The following is a 17,560-nucleotide window of genomic DNA, read 5'->3' as shown; positions in this document are numbered from 1 at the left end:
TCTCAGGCCCAAATGTGAGTAGGCTGGCAGCGGTAGGTTCATGTCATACAGGCCCACCAGTGCAGGTGCCTCGGGCTACCGATCGTCTCGGGGCAAAACCGGGAAGCAGAAGGTGCACACGCGGGATCAGACCCGCTCGTCGCCAGTGTGGTGTTGGGCCTCAGGCCCACATTACTGTAGTGATGGACACAGACACCAGGAGACGTATAGCAGTAACTGGCCACGAGCATGTGCACCCGGGCCTTTTTATTGACGGGGCCACGTCACTCGTGGCACCCGTGATGGATGAGTGTGGGGGTGAAGTGTGTCCAGCCCTCGAGGGAGTGGCTGGCATGACAGCTTCCTGCGGGACAGTAGAACGTGTCTCGCAGGACACTACAGGGCTGTTCGTCAGTGTTAATCGGGTTTCTGACTTGCTTCTCCTTTCTTCTCAAACTACCAATGTAATCACCGGGACTACAGACTGACACAGTAAACACCGCGCCTCCCCAAACTCCAGCACAGCTCACTGTCGCCTCCAGCTTAACGGTCGACTCCATGTTGAATAGTTTACATTCCTCAGGCAAACCCATAAAAAAACAAGGACAGGACTGGCTGGAGCAGTTGTAGGTTTTCCAGACAACCATCATGTACGTACCTAAAACGTACTTAAACCCAAAACTGTGGAAACTTAAATGCACTATAAGTAAAACAAACATAGAAATAAACGTCCTTTACATTTATTGAATAGCGGCCGCAACTCTAAAGGCTTTCTGTGGATTCAGTCCAACTCCAGGTCCCAAAATGAATGTCTCATTCTGAATCCAGCCCCAAAAACAAACCACCGATTCACAGAAGCACCTAGTGGCCATTCAGTTGGCACTGTGTGGTACACAAGTCAACTCGCTCAGAACCATCAAATTAGTCACTCATTTACCCAACACTTATTCGCTCCCCCACCCACTATTCACTCACACATCTGTCTCACCTACCGACCAATTATTCAATGATACATTCACTCACTGATCCATCGACCCACCTCCTCTCATTTATCTAGCCACTCATTCATGAGCTACCATCTCACCCAACATCTCACTCACTTTCACACACCAACTCACTTATTAATTTTTTCTTACACACTTTTCTGGAGTAGTTTTCCATAAAGGAGTGGGATGGGGCTTGTTCTGAATCAGTCCAAAGAGAAAGTGTGAAATGTGTCTTTTCTTACATAGAAATAGAGACAAGCGTTCAGTGGAAAAATACAAACCCATCTTCTCCATAGAAGTAGACTTATGTGAAGTGCGAGCTGGTATTCGAACACTGCTTGTGTGCAAACAAAAGTCCATAAGCAAATCATTTGGCACAGAGAATCTTCCTCACCTTTCTGTAGTCCTTTGTGAATGTTTATCCAAAGATACTGATGGGCAGTAATGTCTGTTGGACTCAACGTCTGCCCACTCCACTGCACGTTGCACCACTATAGACCCTAAGTTTCCAAGCAGGGTCGGATTGGGACAGAAAAGGCCCCGGCACCAAAATAAAAGTGGACGCTAATAGTGTAGCAGAAAGCTAAAAAAGTGGGTCATGGGTGCAATTTGGGGCAATTCGGAACTTGCAATGCGACTCTGTATATGTGTTTCGCAAGGTATGGATTTACAGGCAGTGTTTTAATATCCGGGAAATTAATAGTAAAAACCGGCCCAGAAGATCATAAAACATGCCCACAAACAGCCAAAACAAGCATTTACAATGCAACAGGTCTCACATTTGCGAGAGTTTAAGCTATTGCCATTGTAAATAACAATGCCTTTGTAGCTTTAAAAAACTATGCATAAACAAAAGGCATTGTCATTTACAATGCCAATAGCTTAAACTCTCCCAAATGCGAGACCTATTGCATTGCAAACGCTTGTTCTGTTAGGATTTGAAGTGCGACTGTGTATCCACCACTATCTCGTCTTTTCTTTTCAAATGCAATTTTCGGTTCGCTGACAGCTGCCTGTCCTCTGACGTCATCCTGTCTGCACGTGCCCCCTTCATTAGCAGGCAGAGAGCCCCCGCTCTCGCGTGCAGGCAGAGAGGCCCCTGCTGCGACGGCAGAGTTTCTGCAAACAGCTGCCTAGATCCGAAGCAGGTTAGTGGGGACCAGTGACCCCTTCCCCCCCCCCCCCCCCGACTCCCACACAGATGCCTCGAATAGCGCCGCGCCCCCAGCAGCGCTCTACTGAGGGGCACCGCTGACTGAGGGGGAGGGGCGGCGATTTGCAGAGCAGGGGAAGAAGGTGGTGGAGTGAGGGAGGGTAGAATGTGTAAATGGTGGAGTGGGAAGGGCAGATTGTGGAGATGATGGAGTGGGAGTAACTGCGGAGCACAGATGGGAAGGCAGCAGGGGGAGGGTTGCCTGCCTCGAGAGGATGAAGGCTGGAATCGGAGATCGTTGAGTGGGACTTCTGGAAAGGGCAGTGTGTGGAGATGGTGTAGTGAGGTCGGCTCCTGCCTGAGGGTGAGTGGGATGCTGATGAGGCGAGTCAACGTGAAGATGGTGCAGTGGGGGGGGGGCTGGGGAAGGGGACAGAATGTTGCGAGGGTGACGAGAGGGGTCAACTGGTGAAGGTTGCAGAGAGGGCAGTAAGCCCCCCATCAAAACATTTCGATTTTCAGTGAACATTTCGGGCCTGGGTTGGGACTTTGCAAAGAGCCCTGGGCTGTGGCCGAGAGAGCGGCTGGACCCTTGTTTCGGAGATCTATTTTATCTCAAGACCATTATATTCACCAGAACTCTCGCTCGCCTCTATGAATGCCTTGTGTCTTTTCACGTTTTAACACTTTTAGCTTGTTTGCTTAAGGTTTAATCAGCTATTTGCAGAGTCCCCTCCCAACTCCAGGCCCCTCTGTACATGGGCGCTGTGCCCGTGAGCTATCCATTGATGCCTCTTGGGTCTGCTTTGTGAGTGTATTATGTGTGTGCGCCCCCGCCCCGGTGGGATGAACCAACAGCTTGTAGGTAATGGGGGCTCTTGACAAAGGACAATTGTCACCGACCGCGTCCCTCCTCTGCTGCCAGGCACCCTCTCCCCTCATCTGTGTGTCTTGTTTTCGTCTGTCAGATGCTTTCTGACAGTCGTGAGTTTTTGGATACCGAGGCGATAGCCTCATTACTCCACATTCATTTTGAGTTTTTTAGTCGCTGTTTAGGTTATCTTATTAATGTGTGATGCTTTGTCACATTTGAGGTTGGATCACAGGGTCAGTGCTGTGATAGGCTGTGGGTTACGGTCAATTGGGTCTGCAGTAGTGTCAGCAAGTTTTATCGCAGAGTCTTGTTTTAGTCTGTCAAATGTCTTCTGACGGTGATGAGATTTTGATGGCTGCAGTGGCGGTTGCCTTCAGACAGTGATGAGTTTTGGGTACCTGCCGGGCGGTTTGCCCTCAGGCAGTGATGAGTTTTTGGATGCTGTGCCGGGCAGCCTCCTTTGCTAGTCAGCCGGAGTAGCTCCTGCGGCTGGTCCGCCCCCAGAAGGCTGGGGCTGGAGGTATATAGGGGTGAAGCGATGTCCCCTGCTGTCCTGCTCACCTCTGTGCTCTCTGCTCCTCCTCTTCTCCATTCATCTCGGTATTTCTGCTCCTCCTTTTGTGCACCCATTCTTCATCCCCTGCTACTCCTCTTCTCCCGTTCATGTCTCATCAATGACACCAGGGCAACTTGTTCCTCCTTTTTTCCATTCCCTTCATTCCTTTTTGCTCCTCATTTTCTTCACTCGTAGCGGTACTTTCTGTAGTGTCCTGAGGAGAGGACACTAGGACCTGGGAGAGGGCGAGGGGCAGCACAGGTCACCGGACACCAGTTCCGGTCAGAGGGTGGCCGAGGGGCAGAGCGCAGGAAGCGATGGTCAAGGGCAGACGCGCAGCATGCTAGCTGCCGATAATAGGAAATAAAGAACACGAACTCACACTGCGTGGTGGTGGTCATTGCAGGGCAAGCGACGCGACAACTGGCGACGAGGCGGGATCGAAATCCACGCATCGCGGCGACTGTCGGAACCCACCCGGTGGCGGAAATCATCTCGGAGCCAGGAGCCCACCCTGGTCCCAAGTGCCCAGCAGAAAAAACATCGTTGCGGGAGCCCACCCCAGCGCTGCCAACACAAGAGCAGCGCGAAACTGAAATTGACGAAGCAGCCAAGAAAGGAAATGAAGACGCTCCCACGCGTGAGTTTTCAACAAACACTCGCGAGAGGAGGCGGCCATTTGGGAGTCAGGCAAATTGGGCCAATGAGCATCCAAGATAGACGGTGGCTATTTTAAAGAGTCAGGCAAAGTCCCAGACAGCGCGAAATCACGAGAGAGTGCGGCGGCCATCTTGGAGTCAGGCAAATTGGGCCAATAACAGCACAGGAAGGCCGGGAGGCCATTTTGAAGTCAGGCTAAAGGAAATAAAGCATTAAAAAGGTCGGAAACAGGAGGAATAAAAGAAAAAACAAAGGTGCTAAAGAAAGAAAATAGCAAGAGAGGAAGAAGAAAGAAGAGTAAAAGAAAAATAAATAAATAAATAAATAATAATAAAATAAAACAAAGGATGGGTGACGAAGACACAAGGAGCACACAAGCTGTGTTCCGCAGACGACGGCCATTTAACATATCCGAACCGCAAGCAGGCATCAGATGGGAGAGATGGCTACGACAACTCGAATGCTACATGCGCGCAACGGACGTCGCAGAGAGCAAACAACTAGATCTGCTGATTAACCTTGCGGGGGACGAGATAGAAGACCTAATGATGACATTCCCGAGTGAAAAAACGGCGGATTACAAAGGCGCGAAAGCGTGCCTCACGGAGAAATTCGACCCCCAACGCAACATCGACTTTGAAAGGTACACGTTCCATACAGCATGCCAACAACCGGAAGAGAGCATGGATGACTTTGCAACAAGATTGCGGAAGTTGGTGACATATTGCGAATTCGAAAAATTCAACAATGAAGAAGCGATACGAACGCGTCTCATTGTAGGGTGTCTGTCAGTAGAGTTCAGGGCACGCATTCTAAAAGAACCAACAACACTTGAGAAAATACTGACGATGGCCCGCACAAAAGCACGGGCCATGGAACATGCCAAACAAATACAAACAGGCAAAGAAAAAGGAATAGCTATGGCGCATCGGATAACGGAAAAGTTTGAAAGAAACGATAACAGGGAGCATCAACATCCCAGGAAACAAGCCGTCACATGCTACAGGTGCGGCCTTGAATTCCCACACATTGGCACCTGCCCAGCAATGGGCCAGAAATGCAGAAAATGCAATAGGGACAACCACTTTGCAAGCACCTGCATGATCCGGCAATTCAGTAATGAGAGGGGACGAACAGCAAGACCAAGGATGATGGGCACAAGACACGCCCGACACATGGAGACGGCGGAAAGAGGCTCGTCCGAAGAGTCGGACGAAATGACGGCGGCCGGGAGGGAAGCACGGCTATACCTCATGTCCGACACATTAAAGGAAGGAAGACAGCAGGAACACGTCCAGCTGGTGGAGAAGCAGCAAATAAAAAAGACGGCCACAGTAGACATCGACGTCGGGCGCCACAGAACAAAATTCGTGCTAGACAGTGGCGCAACATACAACATATGTGCATGTCAGAGTACATGAAGATGAGAGTAAAGCCAACGTTATCGCCATCAACAGTAGAAGTGTTCACATGGGGATCAAAGACACCCGTCGAAAACATGGGCAAATTCACCGAAACTCTGACATTTGACATGCCAAGAAGAGATACACGTGTTGAAAGGGGACATCCCAGCACCCTGCCTGCTGAGCAACGTCACCGCACAAGTCATGGGGCTGTTGGCCATGACATATCTCATGACAGAAAAAGACAACATACTGCAAGAATATCAAGAAATACTGAAAGGGCTGGGGAAACTAAAAGACAAACAGATCACCCTACACATAAATGAAGCTGTGAGGCCAGTGGCACAGCATCACAGGAGAGTGCCTATTCATCTACAACCGTAAGTGAAAGAAGAAATAAACAACTTACTACAGCAAGACATAATTGAGCCTGCAGACGGCCCGACTCCGTGGGTGTCACCGATTGTGGCAGTCCCAAAGAAGAACGCGTCCCAAATACGGATCTGTGTAGACATGAGAATACCGAATACCGCAATATCGAAGGAACGTCATCCGGGACCTCATCTGAACGACATGATCAGCCGGCTGACAGGGGCGTGCCGATTCTCAAAGCTAGATCTGTGCAAAGGATATCACCAACTAGAACTGGACCCCCAGTCAAGGTACATAACGAAGTTCTCCACACACCTAGGACTATTCAGATACAAAAGGCTCAGTTTTGGCATCTCGTCAGCAGCTGAAATATTTCAGGAAACAATAAGACAGGTGATACGACCAGTGCACAACAGTTTCAACTACAGTGACGACATCCTAGTGTTTGGGAAATCGGACGAAGAACACGATGGCGCCCTACGGCAAGTGTGCAAACAGCTGAAGCAGGCCGGGCTAACACTGAGTGGAGAAAAGTGCGAGCTAGGGAGAACAGAACTGATATTCTTCGGGCACATATTCTCGGAAAAAGGGATGAGGCCTGATTCCAGCAAAGTGGAGACGCTGAAGAACACAAGGCCACCGTCAGATGTGGCAGAAATAAGATCATTCCTAGGCTTGGCAAGCTACTGTGCCAGATACATACAAGACTTTGCTACGGTGAGCACGCCGCTGAGAGAACTAACGAAACAAGGCCAGAAATTTGTTTGGTCTCAACAATGCAATGAAGCGTTCGAAGAAATACGGAAGGCCGTGATGACTGTGGAGCACCTCGCATACTTCTACCCTCTGCTCTGCACCGAGCTGACGGTCGATGCCAGCCCAGTGGGGCTAGGAGCGATACTAGCACAACACTTGCCAGGAAAGGAGTCACCAAGGAAGATTGTTTCATTCGCCAGCAAAAGCCTGACAGACATTGAGAAGGCATACTCACAGCCGGAGAAAGAAAGCTTAGCGGTGGTATGGGCATGCGAGCATTACCACATGTTTGTGTACGGGAAGCCGTTCACCATCATCACAGACCACCAAGCACTAGTAACAATTTACGGCAACCCAGCGGCAAAGATGCCGCCCCGCATCGAGCGCTGGGGCATCAGATTGATGGACTACGATTTCAAAATTGTCCACAAACCAGGGAAAGAACATAATCCAGCAGACTACATGTCACGGCATCCACTACCGCATTCAGAGACAAAGGCCTCAATGGCAGAAGAATACTTAAACTTCGTGTTAAAGCAAAGCACGCCTCCACCAGTAACTCTAACAGAAATCGAGAGAGAAACTGAAAAAGATGACCCTTTCCGAGCGGCCAGAGAAATGATGAGGCAACAAAGGTGGAGACATGTCAACAACAACTGCACATGGAAGGGAGGAGTAAACAAGGAGGAGATGCTGGCTTAGCAGAAAATAAGCGCGGAGCTATCAGAGGAAAATAGTGGAATAGTAATGCGGGGCACCAGGATAGTCATTCCAAGCTCACTACGGCGCCAAGTGGTCAGCATTGCACACGAGTCACACAGGGGCATTGTGGCGACAAAGAAGTTGCTGAGAGAAAAAGTGTGGTTCCCCGGTTTAGACAGTCTAGTCGAAGATACGATCGCGGCCTGTCACCTATGTAAACAACAGGTCCGCCAGCAAGACAAGAACCTATGCACATGTCGGAACTGCCAAGGGCTGTATGGACAACAATGGCTGCCGACTTCTTTGGACCTCTAGAAGCGGGAACTTACCTACTGGTCATAATAAATGAATACTCCAGATTCCCCATTGTGAGACAAGTCTCCTCAACGTCAGCAGCAGCAGTGCTACCTGTTCTGGACGACATATTTGCAGCATGGGGCTCGCCAGAAACACTGAAAACTGATAATGGTCCTCCGTTCTCAGGAGAGGAATTCCGAAGGTTCATGGCCTACCTCGGAATACAGCACAGGAAGATAACACCACTATGGCCGCAAGCAAATGGCATGGTCAAAAGATTCATTGGAAACATCAAGAATGCAGTTCAGAGGGCGAAGCTGTCACAGATTTCCCTGGGCCAAGCACTATGCCAAATACTGAGAGACTACAGAAACACGCCCCATGGGTCCACAGGGAAATGCCCGGCCGAGCTGGTACTAGGGAGGACAAGCTGAACGAGGCTGCCGCAGGTAGAAGGACTGACGGCGCCAGGGCACGAGAGCGTGGCAGCCAAAGATGAGGCGGCTAAGAGAAAAATGAAAGAATACGCCGACAGCCGACGACATGCCACCAGATCACATTTCCATGAAGGAGACACTGTAGTAGTCCGCCAGAGACAACAACGAAAGTCGGACAGTTTGTTCGCCCAAGACCCGTTGACGATAACACAAGTAAAAGGAACAATGATAACAGCAGAATCAGACCGCCAACGAATAACAAGAAACAGCTCACATTTCAAAGGCCTAAAGGAAGAAAAGGACGAAGAGCAAGTGACAGGCATCGAAGAGACCACAAAAAGGGAGTGCAATGGAGCAGGTGCAGCAGAAGCAACTAGGCCAAAGGAGGGCCAAGGACTTGTGACGAGGCCGAGAAGAGACATTGTGAGACCAAAGAGACTGATAGAAGAAATGTGAGATGCCGCTCTGGGTAGCACCTCACGGGTCACATCACATCTTGCAACGGACTCTACCTCACCAACTGTCCCATTTCTGATTACGAACTAATGTTACTGTCGTCACGTCTTTGTGACAAAGGGGGAGATGTAGTGTCCTGAGGAGTGGACACTAGGACCTGGGAGAGGGCGAGGGGCAGCACAGGTCACCGGACACCAGTTCCGGTCAGGGGGTGGCCGAGGGGCAGAGCGCAGGAAGCGATGGTCGAGGGCAGACACGCAGCATGCTAGCTGCCGATAATATGAAATAAAGAACACGTACTCACACTGCGTGGTGGTGGTCATTGCAGGGCAAGCGACGCAACACTTTCCGCTTCTTCTTTGACCTCACCGCACTATAGTACTCCATTTACCCCAAGACTATAATCTACTTTTCATTATTCACGCTGATGTGCTACGTCCCCATTTTTGTCTGCTCGTCTTTTTCTTCAGCTGTCAGTATTCACTGCTCCTCATTTTCTCCTCTTGCCTGGCTTCTCTGTCCATCTTTTCAACGCACCTCACTACTCTCTGGTCCTCATTTTCTCTGCTCATTTGAACACTCTACTTCTTTTCTCCTGCAGGGGGTAGTTCCCACAGACTCCAGGCCCCATCATGCCCCCCAAGAAGATTGAACCCAAGAAGGATGCCAAGGCAGCCCCTGCCGCAGCGCCTGCGCCCGCCGCCCCGAGCCCCCGAAGGAGCCAGCATTTGACCCTAAAGACATCACCGTGAGTATCACAAATACATCGAATTGCAGTATTATTCTAGGCTGGCTGTGTGGGAGAGACACATATTTCTTTGGCACTTGTCGAATGTAAGATGTACCGAGTGACATGATGCCTAAAAGCCCTTTTCTTGCATGGATCACTTCCTGCTGTGCACGTGTCTGGGTTGTGGGTGCGCGGGCGGTGCTTTGCCCTCGTATGCATTTCAAGGTTTATGGGTGTCTAACACTGTCACGCACAGTCGCAGTGTTTTCCGAGTCTCACGCCTTTAACCGAGCGGGACCCGTGTTGGGCACCTTTTGGTTGTCACTGTGAGCAGCCTGGGATGCCCAGTGCAGCCTCTGAAGTAGCGCCTAGCTCCTGGTTTCCTCAGACTCGGATGTCGACCTGTTTCGAGCCTGCTTGTGTGTGCCTGTCTCCATCGCGTTCTATGGTCCTGTGGTTGTCACTTCATGTATGCCTGCACTTGGAGGCTCAGGCACACCTGTCTGTCTCCAGTCCATTGTCACTCGCCCTGTTTTGAACGAGCACGCCCGCGTGTGTTCCTGTCTCCAGCCCACAGCCCCGTGCTTGCCCGGTCTTTGCTTGCCTTGTGATGCATAGATGCACCTGTTTCCAGCTCGTGGTCTCTTGCCCTGTATTTGCTTGTTTTTTTCCCTTTCATGGGGCGCCATATGTGTCTGTTTCCAGCCGCAGTCCCCTCCAGCGGCGGCTGGCGAGTTTTGAAAATGGTGAGGTGGAAAAGCTGGGGATGAGTGCAAAGTCGTGAGTGAGCAAAGCAAACAAGCTCAACTGAAAATGTGGAAGTTACCCCACACCCACAAATGTTTGAAAATAAAGAGTGGTAATAGAGAGATGGGAGGAGAGGATGGAGTGTGAAGGGTACATATTGCCAAGAGAATGTGCAGGTACAGGGAGGAGGAGGTGTTAGAAGGAGGGGAATATAAAGGGCAGATGAAGATGGGAGAAAACACATGTGTAAGGAAGAGAGAGGCGTAAGCAGGAAGGAGGGAGAAGTGCAAGTAATAACTTTGCAAGCTCCATGGGCCTAATCTTCCATGGCAGCTGCTACTAATGGTCAAATACTTTTGTGTGGATTCTCTCTTGTGACCAACTGCCACAAGCTGCACCCTCTTACCGCCTTCTTTCTAGACTCCTCAGCCCTCAACCTAACCCTCCTGATGTCAAAATGTACCCCCACGTCAATGCGGTTCTCTGGATTGACCCGGACTGAAGCAGCCCTCGATCCTGAGAAAGGTATTGAAGAGAGAGCAGGATGTTTATAAGACACACAGGCACAATCCACTTCAAATAATAGGTCAGGGTTGACATGGTTTCCTTTCCATTAGGGAGGTATCAAAGTAGGTGTTAGCCAGCACATCAAATGTGACTTCTATATCTGTTGCAGTGCCTTCTCATAGTGCTTACGTGTCTTCCTTTAGCACCGCACTACACAAGAAACCTACTGCCAAGCTCCAATCTGAGCATGAGCTCTGGGTTTTCTTACCTTCAGCTGGCAGATTCCAGGACTCCTCAGAGTGTCTCACTGACCCTTGAAAAAACAACGGAGAATAGAGCATCAAAGCATCCACAGCTGCTCTACTGTCCCAGGGCAATGATATGCAGACATCGCTGTCTTTGCCACAGAAGGGACACCACAGAGTGTAAACTGCTGGCAGCAGACACAAAACATAAGCAGAACAATAGTACGGGCAATTTAAAAATGCTGCCCCTTGTTAAAAAGCATGCACCTTTAATTCCAGCCACATCCGCAACATGTTTAAATGGCCTTTGTAAAGCTATTTGTGAAAGACACACAAGCCCCTAACACAAGTATGTCGATAAACATAAACCTACGGAGGTAAACAAACATTCATCCACACAAACACTATACAGCCACCCACAGAAATGGACAGACACACACGTGTGCCCTACACAGTCCGACTGCCCGTTTGACTTAGCTGCCATGCAACTACTTTTGCTTGCCAGGAGGTATGTCCGCAGGAGATGTGTTAAAACCCGTCCCGCCGGCCCCTGCACACCAAGGCAGGACGGCATAAGCTCCATTAAAGGAGGGAAGGTTCTTAAAGAAGCCGAACAGTGCGGCCTCGTGGCAGATGCGGATGAGATTCTCACAAGGGTAGAGGAACAGCGACAAAGAATAGACAATTTAAGAATGTAAATACATTAACAAAACCAGTCTGTCCGCTGCGTGTAGCGTTCAGCATTAGTCTCATCAATATAACGCACTGTGTAACTATTAACTAAATAAATAACTCACCAATGGAACGTTCTCGCGCCAGGCTCCTCCGTATGACTGGACAGCATGGCGCAAGCCTGGAAGAAACCGGAAAATGCTGGATTTGGATTCCTCCCCCAGACCCCAACTATTGCTGGGTCTTATGGAAGAAGCAGAGGTCACTGACACGCCCCCACTCCTACATTGTTTAAGCTGAGTGCCCTGCCCCCAGCCATTGAAATGAATGTAAGTCTTCCGACTCCTCCCTGGGCTACGTGAATAACGCCCAAACTAAAACACTATTCTGGCAGTGCTATACAGACTGCGCCCACCAGAGTGCCGTCACTGTCCTGCTTTCTGGCTCCAGGTCGAAGAAATCTTCGCCCTTGGAGCCAAGATATACACAGAGCCAAGTGCCATCCTCCCCCACCACGACCCCACCCCCTCAAACAAAACCCAGATTTACATGTTTGTTCACCGAGCAGCCAGCACAATTTATTGCTAGCTGCTCGGTGTTCCATCTCGCATTTTTTACTCCCCCCTAGGGTGGTAGGGCGACGCCCATCACGCCCCTGAACACCAGCCGCCTCCCCTCCTTCTGTGAGGACATTGCTCGCCGGTCTTGGGATTTGCCTGTACCAGCCCATGGCCACTCGCCTGGCATGATATCATTATTTGCCTGTCTTGGGGTGGCCAGGGGTGCCTGTGTGTGCCTGTCATTAACCAACAGTCACTGAATGCATGCATTTGTTTATTGTTTGCCTGTATGAGGATCTCCAGATGTGCGTCTTTGTTCCCTTTCTAATCTTGGTCCCTTGCCCCATATTTCCTTATTATTTGCCAGTCTTGGGATGCCCAGGCGGGCCTTGTATTAATCTTACAGGGCAGTTGTTTTTTATATGCAAGGACGGAGTCTACAATAAAGAATCATCCATGTGATGCCCCCTCCCTCTGTGCATGTTTAGAAATTAGGACCCAGGTCCCTGTACAAGAGGGGCTCTTAGGAGCCATGGAGTCGCTCTTAGTGCACACCATCTGAGTGAGTGCAGCCACCCTGCAAGCGTGCACCGCACACATTTTCACTAAAACCCTCTACCCCGCTGAAAGCTCATAAGAGAGTCCCCTACACGTCAGGAGGCACCGGGCGATGAAGCATGCCACCGGCTGTGGGTGAGGGCAATCGCACTTTATTAATGTCCACCAAGGACTATAGTATCACGCGCTCCTAATCTCAGTCCTCATCGCAATGATCGCAGATTTGTTTGTCATGTCTGAACCATCAATCGGGCACCCTGATAACTTTATATCTTTCACTGTCGTGGGATGTGGCGGGTTCCAGACCATGGCCTCTGGTCTAATATTTAATCATTATTTGCCTGTCCTAAAATGTCCAGATGTCCCACTCTCCGGCTCCTCTCTCGCATTTGCACATTACACCTTAAACTAGGATAATCCTAAATTTCACATTTTGAAAGACTCACGTAGAATGTATAACTTTCTAAAACTAAACATGTCTCTATAGCAAACCCTATGCCAGTGGCCACCTGTCAGACAAGGATGAAACATAAATTAATGAATTAAGAGATTGCTTTAATAACCCATGCACTCCTAATGTAATCATTTATTATTTAAATTCATCATCTTTGGTGTCAGGGATACATAGAACACATGTTTGTGATCATGTTAGGTTTTTATTAGCATCCTGAAGCAGCCTCTTGATTGGTTGAGTCATGTATGATCGAAACCAAGGTTCCAAGGCTTGCTTACTTGGTCTACTGCAGGTCCCTCCAGTTGCTGGTGGCAGGGGGGGCAATGAAGGCAAGAGGAGTCAAGTGGCTTTGAGCCCTGCCGGTAGTGCAGCTGTTCGTGATGGTGCAGGATATCGCCACAGTGGCCCTAGTGCCTGTGTGGCTGGGTCCCGCGCATATTCGTACAACAGGGCTGCAGGGGCAGTGCTTACGCCTTCAGGTGGTGCTCTAGCCAGTAAGACTGTGTCTTAATGATTTCATCTCCTACTCCCTGTTGTTCTTCCGTTTCCTGTGGGATTGCAAGGATTAGCTGTGCTGGGCCTATTCAGGCTGTCATCTTTGACTCTGAAGGACAATTCCCTACACCAACTACATTTCCAACAACATGGACCATTGATCCAGTAGCAGGACCTTGAGCGCTCTCCCATCAGAGGGATATAGTGGTTTTCCACCTTCTCTTATTTGACTTCACACCTGCTTTACCTTTTGCTGCAAAAGTGTTTGCCTGTCTGTGGGCAGGTTTGTTACCATGTGAGTTCTGATCGTGTAGTTTACGGGTGGGCATCCACATCTCACTAGGCTGGTACCATCAAGAGCCGTTGGTCTGAGAAAGTGGGAACTTGGCGGTGGTATTTTCAACTGTTGCTGGGGCTGTTTCACTCTTCAACAGGAAGAGCTTCAGGGGCTATTTCTTTGGACTTTGTAAATATGTACTTATTCTATTTTCATCTGTTTCGTGTCTTGAAACACAACTTGGACTGCTGGAGTTTTTCATATTGGTATTTTTGCTGATTATTAATTTGTTTAAGCAGTGACTTTGGAATGGTAAACCAGTGATACACTACGTACAATACCATTCCAAGGTGGCAGCCATATTTAGACTCAAATGAAGGTCATTTTGTTGTCTATCAGTCAGTCATCAGTGTGTGTATATGTGTAATTATAGGTAGGCTACACTTTTCATAGTAAATGTAGTTTTTGTTTTCCTAATAACATTATCAATGCTTGAGGAATCCGCATGAAACTTTCCAAGAAAAATTCATCAACTTTGGCTCCTTCATTGAATGGTTATCACTGATTCGTCAAGTAGGGCCAACAATAATGGGGGGGAAGGGGCTGCAAGTCCTGAGGCCAAACCTCCTCTGCACCCAGTTTATGTAATCATTGATGTCATCAGTGATGTAATATGTGAAGTCATAAGCAGAGCAACAGGGCACAAGTAATAATTGCTTAACTAAATTATAACTGGCGAATGTAAGTTTTTCATTTTCTTTAATGTTAGTTCGTATATCATTTCAACGCCTAACTATAATGTCACTTTCACCTTTGTTTTTTCATTGAGAATATATATATATATATATATATATATATATAAATAGTATCTACTGGCGGTCGCCAGTAGATAGTTATAGTTAGGATTGTGTTTCCATAGGAAATCTCAAAATTCTATTTTGAATAACTTTGGCGCCCGTTGACGAATCCTCGCGAAATTTTCAAAACTAATGGGGCGCTCCGCTCAGCTCCTAACCTGAAAGTCTCGGGGTGATTCGTCAAGGGGGGGCTGAGAAAAAAGGGGGATCCCAAAACGCGTTTTCCTCATGCATTTTTCCATAGGACCTTTAGTCGAAGGTACAGCCCGAACGGCTGAACAGAATTACTTGAAATTTGGCAGAGAGGTAGTCCTCAGGTCAGGGAAGTGCCTTTTGCAGGTCTGGTGTCAATCTGTTCAGTATTTCCTGAGAAAATAGCATTTAAAAGCATATAAATATCTATATGCGCGCACTGTGCGCGCACGGTGCGCGCACGGTGCCGTGCGCGAGCGTAATTCTGATTGGTTGTTAGATGTCAGTCAACTTTCGAATCGGTCGAAATCAGGAAGTGTCGGCCGCCATTTTGTCTGTCGCACTGAAAAGGAAAGGTGGAAAACGTGAAAAGGGGGCAGGGAAGAGAGTTCCTGACCCCCTAGCCTTTGTCAGGGGGTCACAGAAGGACTCCCAAGGGTGAAAAAAACATTTTTATATTTTTTTTAAAAATCGCGGGGTGCGCGACCGGTGCGCGCACGGTGAAAAACCTTGAAAAAAAAAAAATATTAATAAATACATAACTTAGCATTTAAAAAAACGTACAAATTCACTTAAAAAACCATAGGTTTCACACACGTTATAGTTAGGTGGACATTTCACTCGTAAAAAACCAATGAAATTCCCCTGTTATAGTTAGTTCAGATAACTATAACTCGCGCGACCGCCACTCTATCACAAGGATGATGTCATCAGTGATGTCATCAGTGATGTCATGAGTGATGCCATTGACCATGTCATGAGTGATGTAATGTGTGATGTCATGAGCAGTGGATTGCGGGTGTGCGAGTTATAGTTATCTGAACTAACTATAACGGGGGAATTTCGTTGGTTTTTTACGAGTGAAATGTCCACCTAACTATAACCTGTGTGAAACCTATGGTTTTTTAAGTGAATATATATATAAAACAATACCCTTTCAGGCCTAGAGCTGCACACAAATTATGCAAAAAAGGAAGCAGAGAACTCTTGGTAGTTCCCAGGTTTAAGTGGAGAGCAGCTCCTATATAGAGCACCCTACAACACAAGCGACACTCTGAATCTGCTCACCTCAAATGTCTGCTTTTCAAGTAAAGTTCTTAAGCATAGGATTAGTATAGTGCTATCCACGCCAAGCTAGAAAGAGACAAAGTCTTTTCTCCTTTCTTCAGCAAAGTCTTTAAGCATAGGATTAGTTAGTGTCATCCACGCTCAGCTGTAAAATAACAAAAGCCTTTTGTAGGAGAGTAGGGTCTGCAATCCTATGATCACCCCGATTTTTTGCTTTTGCTTCATTGGTTTACGACTTTCTCCGGCTGTGGGCCTGCCAATCAGACCCACAGCCTAGCTGTTCTCTCTCGAAATTAAAACACATGTACATTAGGTGCATCCACTAATTGGAACTGGGCCGCCTTGTCAGTCCCTGTCTCAGCATACCACAGGTATCCAGGGCATCGGTGTACCCAGGGCCTACCAGGGGCTGAAGCATGTATTATGCCACCCCTGGAATGGCCGCCCAAATCTGACACAACTGGCTGCACGACAGCTGGGGCCACGTGGTGTAATCACCCGTTGCTGTAGGTGTAGTATTCCTACACCTAAACCCTAAAATGGACACATGGATTCCTATCAGTCACTCCTATAGCAGGCCTTATCAATCCTGAAGGCAGAGTGCCGGGAATCATGTGGGACGGTGCTCTGGCGCGAGCTGAGCCCGTCGACGGCTTGCGGAACCAAGTCCTAATAGCCGTTCCATGGTGACGCGGGCCAACTACTTTTAATGCATTATAATCCTTGCGGTTATTTGCTAACTTTGGCATCACATCACCTACACATGTCGAGTAAGGTGTCATACGAATGGGAATACGACCCCCTCGCCAGTCCTGGCGACGGGGTTAGCATTCCCCCCTTTTAGAGGGACACGACATGGAAGTAACCTTGAACCCCGGTTAAAGTTGACTCAAGCCTCAGCATCACAAAATGGATGCTGCCACCAGACACAAGTCTGACCTCCTGCTGCTGGGGGACCTTCCAGCAAGGGGAGCTTGGACAAAGGGTTTCCTGTCGAGGGCGGTGTTAGCACCATCCCAGACAGGGTTTGTGTATCCCAGGTAGGCAGGGCTGAAAGGAAGGTGATTGCAAGTGGCACCCCAGTGCTCACTGTGCATAGCCCGGCTCAAACCAGTTTCGGGGGCATACCAGCCCCTGAGCTGGCGCGAAGCCGGACAAAGGATAGGGGTGTAACCACCCCCCTCCTGGCTCCACCCATAGGTAGAACCTAGTCACGGGCCAGCCCCTTTTCTTAGAGTAAAGGTAGGAGCGAGTCCCCTTCCCAAATTGGATAATCAGATATTCGGATAACTCCGAATCACGAACCACTTTCCACGAAAGGAACTCTTGACTATTTCTGAAGACTCTCCCTTGTGGCTAAGGAGTAGCCACCCTGCACCAGCAGGCACCACCTAAGCGCTTGCGGTTTGCTGTACGTCTCCTACGGATCAAGATGGCCCAGCTCGACGAGACCCGAGTTCCCTGCCATCTCTGACCTTTTACCTACCTCATCAGCCCAGCTGAGAGTCGTAGGTGTGACAAGACCTGCGGGACTGGCTATCTTCAGAACCTGCACGACGCTTATCTA

At 48.8% G+C, this 17,560-nt stretch overlaps 1 protein-coding gene across 2 annotated transcripts in view; it reads left to right on the top strand.

Moving 5' to 3' along the window:
• Nucleotides 1-17,560, top strand: part of LOC146871101 (myosin light chain 4-like) — a 212,029-nt gene that overhangs the window by 28,824 nt on the left and 165,645 nt on the right. For both annotated transcript variants that reach the window (XM_085650267.1, XM_085650268.1), the window contains exon 2: nt 9,233-9,379. The gene's annotated coding sequence lies outside the window, so the exon portion shown is untranslated. The remainder of the gene's footprint in view (nt 1-9,232; nt 9,380-17,560) is intronic.

The sequence above is a fragment of the Triturus cristatus genome, chromosome 1_1 (assembly GCF_964204655.1).
Source record: "Triturus cristatus chromosome 1_1, aTriCri1.1, whole genome shotgun sequence".
Classification (NCBI taxonomy): domain Eukaryota; kingdom Metazoa; phylum Chordata; class Amphibia; order Caudata; family Salamandridae; genus Triturus; species Triturus cristatus.
This window is presented reverse-complemented; position numbering and strand designations above follow the sequence as displayed.